Genomic DNA, 11,805 nt, shown 5'->3' on the forward strand with positions numbered 1-11,805 from the left:
ATCTTACCTGGAATATTCTTGGTGGAAGTTCGGTAAATTTAATTCCAAGGTTACTAAGCCATGTGATTCAAAGTAACACACGCAAAGGGAATAATGATCCTGAGTTGTCTATAAACAAGCCTACACAGTACATAAAACAGAGAGTATGGGGATGGCAGGGGAAGGAATATTCTTGCCAGACAGACTCAATATAATTTAAAGTATCGGTAGCAAAATTGGGAAGGTGTGGCATTGGAGTGGGTAACTACCAGACAACAACAATGACCACTGAAGGAAACTAAAAGGAATGGGACAGTGGGATGGTCAGGAACTGTCCCAACGATGACCTTAAAATATGAAGAGCTAATTCATAGATACCAAGAAAATTATAAAGTGAAAAATTTGAGTCTTACTAACAATCAAAGAAATACACACAAATTTTGGTCACTTAAATTAACAAAACCTTTTAGATGCTCTCAGTATGACTTCTACACATGTCACTCAGTGTTCTGAATGCAGGACAAAACAGTTGTTACTTCCACTGTTACTGGTATCTACTGGTCTCAATTTTCTCCAAGATGGTTTGTCAAAGTATATTAAGAACTTCAGAACTGTTTTTTGTTTGTTTGTTTGTTTTTTACTTTAGCTCCTAAGTTCTATTTTTAGGAATTCATTCTAGAGAAAAAAGTTTGAGTTGCTGGTCACTAACAACCTAAATATCCACCAGGAAGGGAAAGTTAAACTAAATTGTAATATGTCTCAAAGGGAGAATGTTATGAAATTAAATTTTGGATATTGGAAATAAATTTCATGGACTATAGACTAAGAGCATTTTATAATGTTAAGGGACATTTTGTAAAAATAATGTGCACCTTTTGCGTTTTGCATACATAGCAATGAGGAAAAGCACCAAAATCTTAATAGCAGTTCTTCTGTGTGATATTATAGGTCCTTTTTCTTTCCACAGTTTGTTGTTTATTTTTATAAGTTGTATAATAAACATGTTTTACTTTTATAAAAATTGAGTTGCTTTGAGAACCCATTTGATATTTGAGTTTATAAACTTGAAATCAAACTAATCAATGTAGTATGTGTGATTCTCCAGTTTTCAAGCCACTCCCACAAGACCAAGTAAGAAATTAGGAAACCAGAAGTTTATAATAATCCAACACTGTTTGCAACGAAGCAAAACAAGCTGACGGAAGGTGCAGAGGGCTATGGGAGTTGAGTGTGAGACACCATGATATCTGGCCTGGATAGAAACAAAAGTGAAGTGTCTTGGGATGGGAAAAAAATACCGAAATAAAAAAGGAAAGAATGAAGAATGAAGAATAGATGATGCTAAAGAAATTTTTCTTTTGAGATTAAACAATTCAAGTAAACAGTAAAGTCCAGAGTGTGATTGTAGTAGTAAGACACTTGACAGAGGAGAAATAAAGTCTAGGGCAGTGATCGAGGACCTCAGAAGGTGGGCGCAGGACAAACCATCTACAGGATATGCAGGTCCCTTGAGAAAAGAGCAGGACACAATAAGGATTCCAAATCCTCAGTGGATATAACAGGGTCCCCTGGAGGAGGGAGTCACAAGAAAGAGGGTTAAGGCATGGCCTGAGAAGCATGTAGGAAGTGACAGTGGGGACAAGATGAGAATTGTAGTACTCCCTCCATGTTTGGAGTTCTCAGAATTCCGTTTTTAACTAAAAAAACAAAAAAAAAAATCCACAAAATTTAAAAAACCAAAACAAAAAAAACCCTCAACACTTTGATTTTTAACATTTTTAATTATCATCACTTCTTAAAAAATTTGTTCAGATGTAACCAGTTTTCCTGTGGTACCTTTATGATTGCTTAGTTTCTGAAGGGGAAGAGGTTATAGTATCAGTTAATTTACTTCCCAGCTATCATTACAATGATTAATGACTGGCCATAGAGAAGAGTGTGCTTTTAATTTTTTTTCTCATTAAAATTGTGCAAGGAATGTTGACAGTACCAATTGTACCTTAACAGGCATTTCAGGTTCAAGAATATTTGAGAAATAGTCTGTGGATGGTTGCTCCAGTGAATAGATTTCAAATTATGTGAAATTGGTTTTATGTGAAAAGTGCAAGAGTTTGTCCTAAAAACACATTAATTTTATTAGATTGTTTAGAGGTTTGGAGTTCCCTTTGGACAGCACCAGCTAACTTCTTGGGTAAGGACAGAAGACGAGACTGCTTTCATTGCCTCCTCTATGTACTGGGCTGGTGCAAAATAATTCTCTAAGGTGATGGTAATCCATCCATTCTGAAGGTGGTAAAATGGGGGTGGGGACTTCAATGAAGGCAAATGAGCACAGAGGTGGTTATGACCTCAAAGGACAGCGATCAGGGAGGGACAGCCCTTTTAGTTTGAGCTCTCATCAACATATTCTCAAGGTGGGAGCTCTATGTCCAAGGCATCTTCATCACTAAGATTTCTGGACTTCAGTGCTCCTCCGTGTAGTGTCTTATTCCAACAGAGAAGCCTGAACTTCTTGAACAGTGGAGCAAGGCTTTAAGAGCCAGGAAGCAGAAGCAGCCAGTCCTCCTAAGGGTTGGGCTCAGAACCACGATGGTCCTTTCCACCGTAAGTCGCAAGCAGCCCAGATTCAAGAAGGGCGTAGCACATGTGTACAGAGAGGGAAGGAATCGTTGGCAGTGGCCATATTTCCTGACAGAGCCTACACGTGGCGGAGAGGTGCGGGGTGGGGGGGGTGTCATACGGAGTATGGAAAATTGTTGTTCTTAGCAGGTTGAGGAAGAAATTAGAAAATTACTTGCATAAACGGATGGTATGATAGAAACAAGCACTGATCTTGTGGTGCATAAAATGATAAAAGGATATAAAAATGATGAGACATGGAGAGTGTTGTAGACTGAATTGTGCTCCCCTCACCCCAATTTGTATGTTGCAGGGCTAAGCTCCAGGACTTCAGAATATGACTGTTGTTGTGGGTAGGGCCTTTAAAGGGATAAGTAAGGTAAAATGAGGTCATATCGGTGGGCCCTAATCCAGTAGGATGGGTGCCCTTGTAAGAAGTGGATATTAAGACTTAGAAAACAGACCAAGGAAAGAATACGTGAAGACACAGGAGGAGGCAGCCACCTGCAAACCCATCAGAGAGGTCTCAGAAGAAACCGAACTTGCGATCACCTTGATCTTAGACTTAAGACACCCAGTCTGTGGTACTTTGTGATAGCAACCCTAGCAAAGCAATGCGATTAGTATCTTCAAGACTCTTAGCTCCACTGAAGCTATAGACAAATAAAGAGGCATTTCTAATACCCACCACAGGAGTGGACACAGGATGCCATGGGAACACATTAAAAAGGCACTATATTCTCTTACTTTATATTTTTCATTAGCATAAATGCTCATTGCTTTTTCTTTTTTTTTTTTTTTAAGATTTTATTTATCTATTTGAGACTGAGAGAGAGCATACCAGTTGGGGGGAGGGGCAGAGGGAGAAGGGCAAGCGGATTCCCTGCTGAGCGGGGAGCCCAACGTGGGACTCGATCCCAGGACCCCAAGATCATGACCTGAGCCAAAGGCAGATGCGTCACCAACTGAACCACCTGGGTGCCCCCTCACTGTTTTTTCTGATGATAAAATGAGACATTCTATATAAAACACTGAAATATAGTAGATGCCCACCATGTATTAGTTCTTTAGATACTTTCTTCCAGCCTATTGTATACATACATAATGTTTCTTCTTTTTCTACCACAGGGAAGGGAAATAAAAGTAGAAAAGCAGAGTGGAAGAATCTGAAACAACAACAATAGCAAACCCAAACAACTCCACTGGCCTATCCTTTGGGCAGCACACACGGAGCTGGGGGGGCAGCCTGGTGTTAGCAGCCCTGGGTCATTTAAGAGAGAAGCCTCTCACTACCAATGGCTGCTGGTTCTGAAGTTCTGTGAGGTTGTGCACATGATCCATAACATTTCTGGTGATAATTTAAAAATATTCTGGATTAGTTCATTCTGCTCAAGAAGAATCTTCTCAAGATGAAACTATAATTGAGAGCAAAGATCAGTAAATAGAATTTTTCATTATTCTAAAATAATAATCTATGAAAATATGTTTAAGTAAATATTAATAGCTATTTAAGGAAGCTATTTTATTATCAAAGCTTATACATGATAAAAGGTTTATTGAACAGTTTATGCTGAAGGGAATTTAACATGGGAAATCTTGGAAGTGGTATTTCTAATAGGATAAGGAAGCATTAATGCATATCGGGGAGGAGTTATTTATATTTCTGATTGATCATTTTAATTAAGCATTATTTCTTAATAGCACTCATGACTCAGGGCAGATAAATAAGGCAAGTATAAGTTATAGGTGTGCAAAGTATTACACCTGGCTCTATGGTTCCTTGCAGCGAGACAGACCAAGGGTCATATCCAAATAGCTATAAAATAAATGCTTTTGTAGTCAGTGTTTCCAGAAATAATGCTAGGAATAAAAATATCCTTGCATATTCTGGGGCGCCTGGGTGGCTTAGTCGTTAAGCGTCTGCCTTCGGCTCGGGTCATGATCGCGGGGTCCTGGGATCGAGCCCCGCATCGGGCTCCCCGCTCAGTGGGAAGCCTGCTTCTCCCTCTCCCTCTGCTCATGCTCTCGCTCTCTCAAATAAATAAACCTTTAAAAAAAAAATATGCTTGCATATTCTATATATTTTTGGGACTCTCTCCAGCAGTCTCTCTGGGAGAATGAAGAATATCAAACATAAAAACACTAAATAGCATTTTGAGGCCTCTGCAAATAATCATTCTGAGAGAATCCAAGAAATATGGAAAGATGCTATAAAAGTTCCTCTAATACCCTTTTGACACAAGGACAGTCTTGCTTGTGCTTGTACTGGCTTCTCTCTCATCCCCGCCTGCCGGTTCAACAAAAGACCCTTGGAGGGAAGTTCCGAATGGCCATTTATCCACATGGCCCACACTTTTTATTAAATAAGGATAAATTCTATAGTTGCCACATTTTCCAAAAGCAAGACAAACTGCAGTGCCTATTTCGGTGGTGAGCTCACTGCTGCTAGTTATAGGCAGCAACCGAGGTTGTGCGTGCCTTTCACTAGGTCACCAAGGAGGCCCTGCCAGGATCTGCCCTTGCTTGCTGTTCTGTCGCACTCCTTCTGCCCCTGCTTGAATTTGACCTTCTGTTTCCATGAGCACTTTCAATTGTCCCTCTGCCTTCATTACCAGTTTATCAGGATTCCAAGCGCTAACCAACAGGATCTAACTGGCTGATCCTGGTTCACTTGCCACTAGGGGTCAGGGGTCGGAGAGAAAGGATAGAACTCCTGCTTTGGTTTCTGCTCTGGCAGATTGGGGGCAGGTGGGGGGTATCTTGAACATAAGAAAGAGGTTTAGATGCTTGGTAAACAAATAATTAAACTTCAATGAAGACCTTTATTTCAAATTTGTAAAATTGTGTTAACATTTCTAGTAACACTTAAAAAAAAGTTTAGCTAGCCTTGGCATGATCCCCTCACCAATTGCATTACTATGTCAAAACAATTGTTTTCCACTACGTATGTATATCAATTAAGGTCATTATCCTTTACTCATAATTTTATTCATGATATAATGGAAAAGCAAATAGTCTTTCTTAAAAGCTCATCCTAGAGGCTCTATTAGAGCCGGGGCAAGTTTCCATTTACTGAGTAATTACTATGTTCCTGGCTGGCACTAGGCTATGTAATTTATATGCAGCATCTTATTTAGACTTCGTAAGGACCTTGCAAACTCTGCATCATTGACTTCATTTTCTGTGTGAAAAAGTCACCAAGCTGTCTATGTGCAGAACCCAGGACCAGAATCTAGGATTCCCTCCTTCCCTCCCTTTCTCTTCTTCCTTCCTTCCTACCTTCCTACCTTCCTTCCTTCCTTCCTTCCTTCTTTCCTTCCTTCTTTCCTTCCTTCCTTCTTTCCTTCCCTCCTTCCTTCCTTCCCACCTTCCCACCTTCCTCCTTTCCTTCCTCCTCTCTTCCCCCTCCCTTCCTCCCCTTCCTTCCTTCCCTCCTTCCTTCCTTCCTTCTTTCTTCTTTCCTTCCTTCTTCTTTCTTTGACATCAAAGTCCTTATACATAATATTTTCACCACTTTGCATGGCTAATTAGCAGTGTAAAAGCCCATGAATCCTACCTTCATTAAAAAATCTACTTTTTTTTTCTGAAAATATGTACTTAGCCACCATCATCAGAGATTCTCTGTGATGTAGCCTGATTGGTTTTTAAACTTAAAAAAATAATAATAATTCCCAACTTCCACTTAGAAATGAAAATGGATTTGAAAAGCTATGGATCCTTGACTGTGTCACTGAGAAATGGTACAGAACATACAGTGCTCTAAGAAAAAGAGGAGTGGGAGATGGTCAATGTGGTCTCACAGTTGGCATTCTTCACTGGGAACCAGAGCAGAGTAGGAAAACATCTGTCCTCAAATGTTGCAAAGGCCACTGCCCTAGTTAAACTGTTGTGAACTGGGGCACTTGAGTCTAAGTAATTCAGGACTTTTATTTTCAGCACATGTCCCCAATCATTCCTGTAGAAATGAAGGCCATTTCTTGACTCCAAATGTGCCATTTACCCTTAGTACACAATCTGTAACTTTTATCCAACCAGTAAAGACAGAAAAGTGAAAAAAATGTCACTTTCTCAGATGAAAGAAGTTGAAAACATTTGAGGAAAGGGAAAGGGAAAAGGGTTGTCAGAGTGTGTTAAACCAAAGACATATATTTCTAGTTGTGTACCCTAATTATGCTTCCTTTCACTTTATCACTTATTCTGTAATATACTCCACTGAACATAAATAAATTTCACCATTTATTAGAAAAGAAAAGTATCTCCATTCCATACAAATCTATATAATACACTCATTATAACTTGGAATGGAGAAGAGGCCTATATTTTGTGAGATTTTCCTATCTAAATGATAACGAGATCTGAATATGCATAGCTTATTCCAACTAGAGTTCAGAAATGGGCCAAGGAGTCATGAAGGCAACATTTTAGTCCTTTTAGACATTCTAGATTCTTCTTCTATACTGTTATTCTCCATCAGGTAAAGCTTTTTGGCTCTATCTAGCATTGGCCAAGGTTGAAGGGAAAGGATAAATCTGAGTAGAATAAATAGTAGACATGTTGGTGGCCATGAAGATGTAATGAGGGGTTTTGCTCAGTAATAGGCAGTGTTATGTTGTGGTTATGGACTCTGGAGTCAGACTTCCCTGATTCAAATCCTTGTAGTTGGTTAAATATCCTTGAGCAAGGAATTTTGCCTTTTAGTAATTCAGTAGCCTCATCTGTAAAATGGAGGTGATGATAAGAACACTTCATAAAGTTACTGTGAAGATAAAGTGAGTTAATAATGTAAAGCATCCAGGTCAACCCATAATAATTCCTCAGTAAATATCAAAGTTATGAGAATTTAATACATGTATTTTCTCATGATTCTTCAAAATTATTTTTCTATCATTACCTAACATTCGACCATAGAGATGAAAAATAATTGACTTAACTCACTGCCTATTGTAATAAATTTTTACTTTATTTCTGATTTTTTATGGCTATATATTTGCTTATTTTTTCCAGATTAACCTTAAAATCACTTTGCCAACTTCCAAGAAAAATACTCCTGGAATTTTAATTGGAATTAAATATATTTATACTTATGTATATGTATATACATATATACATATATATGTATATAAATATACATTTATTTTGGGGATGTTCTTTTACAAAGTTCAATTTCTTGTCCTGGGGTATAGTATATCCATCTGCATATTCTAGTCTTCCTAAAAAAGTGAATCTAGTATTTTGTAATTATTTTCATAGAAATCATCCATATTTATTTTTACATTAATTCTTTTTTTTATTAAAGATTTTTATTTATTTATTTGACAGAGAGAGACACAGTGAGAAAGGGAACACAAGCAGAGGACCCCTTACATTAATTCTTATGTATTTCATAATTTTGCTATTAGAAACTATTAAATAGAATTTATTCTTTTTTTTTTCTCACCATATCATTATTTTTAATGTCCAGCATTTACAATACGAGGGCCAGAACTTTCTCCCCAACTCAAGTTTATAAATTCTAAATTGGTTTGTGAGGCCAATAGGGATACTTCTTCTTGTCTAATTTGGTTTCTGGGAAGACTTCATTCAGGTCCTCAATGGTCATCTGATCAAATGGAATTATGTTCCTCAGCTTCTCCAGCTCTTTTTCATATTCCTCAATCCTGGCCTTTGAGACAAAAACTCGGCACAACTTTTCACATCTTCTTTTTCTTCAGCATCCACCTGAACAGTATATTTATCCTCTGGCACAGGAACCTTCAGGGCATTAAACTTCTTCTCAAAGTCATCTATCAAACCAGCCTTCACCACATTGGCCTTGTAGTAAGCCCAGTTGGTAGCAGGTGGTTTCTCAGGGAGAGTAACCAACCTGGAGGTAAGTGTCTCATTCCAGGATTTCAGGGAGTTAGCAATGGCCTTCTGGTTTTGGGGTATGATCTCCCCAAAAGCTACCCAGTCAATGGTTTTTAGAGCAAGTTTTCACGCAGCCATGTTGAGATCCTTCACCGACCCTCTTAAATAGAATTTATTCTTATGTGTTACTATTATGAAATATTTAGTACTTTGTTTATGTGGATATTTATATGGAGGTTATAATTTTTCATAGTAAAAACATCAAACCTTTTCTGTGTATTACTATTTCTATGCATAGAAAATGTCAGCTTACATCCTGAATTTAGAGCAATTTTTACCTATAATTTATTTTATGTAAAAGCACTTTTGAAAGGTAAAAATTTTAAGTCTATCATGTAAATGCATAGCTAAGCAATAGGATGATTTTATAAATAAATCACTTAAACAGCACTGGTGCTTCATGTCTCTTAAACAAAGAGTTGGTAAGGTCATCTCAGTGCAAATAGAGCAAGATTTTAAGAAAATTCCATGCTTCACTAACAGGCCCATTAATGGGTTAGAAACTACAGAAGTCCAATATTTACTAAAGTCCCACCTTCTTTTCTACACATTCCTACCTTAGTATTCTTCTCATACTTTTGTAATTGTCTTATTTATTGTCTATTTTCCCCCCATTGCCATTGTAATTTCTATTAGGGCTGTAACCTTGGTTGTCTTGTTTACTACAACAATCAATAGCAAACCACAGTCTTATTCATTCATTCATTCATTCAATCAGTACATATTAACCTGCTATTTTTTGTCAGGAACTGTTGTATATAGACAAAGTCTCTGGTCTCAAAGTGTTTAGAGATGGAAAACAAAGAAACAAATAACATAATTTCAGGTAATTGTAAGAACTCTGGGAGTGTAAGGCAATACCATAGATTGAGCAAAGTGAGGAGAGGTACTGTTTCAGAAAGAATAGCCAGTAAAGGCCTCTCTAAGGAGGTAAAATATGAACAGAGACCTGACTAATATGAAAGATTTGGAGGAAGAATTTTGCAGGTAGACTGAATGGCTATAAAGATCTTGAGGTGGATAAATTTAGTGGTCTAAGAAGTAGCAGTAAAACCAGGGAACATGGGAGAGAATGGAAGATTAGGTCAGGAAGGCAAAACATGGTCAGATCATTCAGTCAAGGCCTTCTTCTCTCCAGCAGTGCTTTTCAAGATTTGTTGTGCGTACAAATCATCTAAGATCTTGTTAAAACACAGTTAGTGTTTTAACTCAGTTAGTCTGGGGCAAGGGTTGGGATTCTGAATTTCTAGCAGTCTTCCAGAGGATGCTATTGCTGTTGTTCTGAGGACCACTCTTTGAATAAGTTTCTGAGCTATGAAAAGGTGGTTGAATTTTATTGTAAATGTGAATGAAAGCCATTAAAGGGCCCTGGACTTGGAATAACACAGCTGACTTACATTTTTCAAGGATCATAAAGGTTGTGTGTGTAGAAAAGCCTACTGGGGAGAAAGTGTGGAAGCTGGAAACCAATAAGAAGATTGCTTCAGTTAGACAACAGATGATAATGGCTTGAAGGAGCATTGGCAATGAAAGAACTCATGAGACATGGTCAAATTTGGGATACATTTTGATTATTTTGATTATAGAGTCAACAGGATGTTCTGATGGATCAGATGTTGGAAGTAAAAGTAAGAATGATGAAGACAGACTACTAGTTTTTAGACTGAGCAACTGGCTGACTTGTGGTTCGTGTCCAGAGCTTAGGGGAGATTGCTAGATGGGAGACAGAAATTTGGGAGCCATTAGATTTTAAAGCTATGCAATTAAATGAGCTCATCTAGTAAGTGAGTATATACAGAAGAGATTTGAGATTGAGGAAAGGAAGAAAGCCTTTGAGAAGGAGCCATCAGTGAGATAGTAAAAAAAAAAAAAAAAAAAGTGTGCGATGTCCCAGAAGTCTAGTGAAATGTTTCAGCACAGGGGTTGGTGAGGAGGGTAATCAAATACCTGTGAGAGTTCAAATAAAATGAATGACTGAGAATTGACAATTGGACTTAGCCAGATGTGGAGGTTATTGCTGATTTGGCAAAGGTGGCCTCAATGAATAGGGTAATGAATCTTGGCTGGACTGTAAAAAAAAGAAAAAAGAGAATGGATGGTGATAAAGTGGAGGCAGAGACAATAGACACCTGTTTCAAAGATTTTTGTTACAGAAATGGGCCCTAACTGGAAAGTGACGGTGAATCAAAGAATTTTTATTTTTAGATAGGAGATAATGAAACGTGTTTATGTTCTGATTATGAGTGACAAGTGTGATATTGCGATTTATAGTATGAAATATACATTTGGTCTTCAACCCTGTTTCTGGTACAAAACTCCCAAAACCCTTGAAATTTCCTAACGTTGTGTTTTGTTATGTTAATGAGGTGACTTTTGGAAAACCCTTTGGGGCTGGATGCCAAGGGAACCAAGAGTTGAACTTTTAGTCCCACTCCCCAACCTCCTGGAAGGAAAGAGAGGCTGGAGATTGAATTCAATCAGCAATGGCCAATGATTAATTAATCATGTTTATGTAACCCTCCATAAAAACTCAAAAGGACCAGGAAGCTTCTGGGTTGGTGAACATGGGGAGTTACTGGGAGAATGCTGCACCTAGAGAAGGCACAGGAGCTCTGTGTCCTTTCCCCATACTTTGCATCTCTTCCTCTGGGTGTTCTTCAGTTACATCCTTTTATAATAAACTGACAATCTATTAAGTAAAATGTTTCTCTGAGTTCTATGAGCTTCCCTAGCAAATTAATTAAACCCAAGGAAGAGGTCATTGGAACCTTCAATCTATAACTGGTTGGTCAGAAGTACAGGTGATAAACTGGAATTGCAATTGGCATCTGAAATGGGGGCCAAGAGTGGACTTGTGGACTGAGCCCTTAACCTGTGGGATCTGAACTATATCCAGGTGGATAGTATCAGAACAGAGTCAAATTGGAAGGCATCCAGCTGGTGTTGGAGCATTGCTTGGTGGTGTGGGAAAAACCCCTACGCATTGGAATTGGGATCAGAATTTATATAGATCAAGAGGAAAATATTAGTTATATAGGTGGAAGGGCTGGCTCTGAAGAGACAGTGTCAGGAGGGAATGCAGAATACTCTTGTGTGTGTGTATACATCCACCCACACACACACACATGCATATATATATATATACTGTTGGTGGGAAGATGCAGCACTTATCTTCTGGATGCTTTAATTTTTCAATAAAGTGCAAAGAAAGGTCATCAACCAACAGTGAGAAATGCGGGAGGAATATTGAAGATTTGAGCAGTGAAGAAGTGGTGTGATATAATCATCTCAGAAGGTGTG

At 38.2% G+C, this 11,805-nt stretch overlaps 1 pseudogene; it reads right to left on the bottom strand.

Annotated features, from left to right (window-relative positions):
- Positions 1 to 8,101: 8,101 nt before the first annotated feature.
- On the bottom strand, positions 8,102 to 8,583 carry LOC123848604 (ATP synthase subunit d, mitochondrial-like; annotated as a pseudogene).
- Between the last annotated feature and the right edge of the window lie 3,222 nt (positions 8,584 to 11,805).

Source organism: Mirounga angustirostris, unplaced genomic scaffold, assembly GCF_029215605.1.
Source record: "Mirounga angustirostris isolate CCGP_5_RB_7025 unplaced genomic scaffold, mMirAng1.0.hap1 SCAF_2, whole genome shotgun sequence".
NCBI classification, from domain to species: domain Eukaryota; kingdom Metazoa; phylum Chordata; class Mammalia; order Carnivora; family Phocidae; genus Mirounga; species Mirounga angustirostris.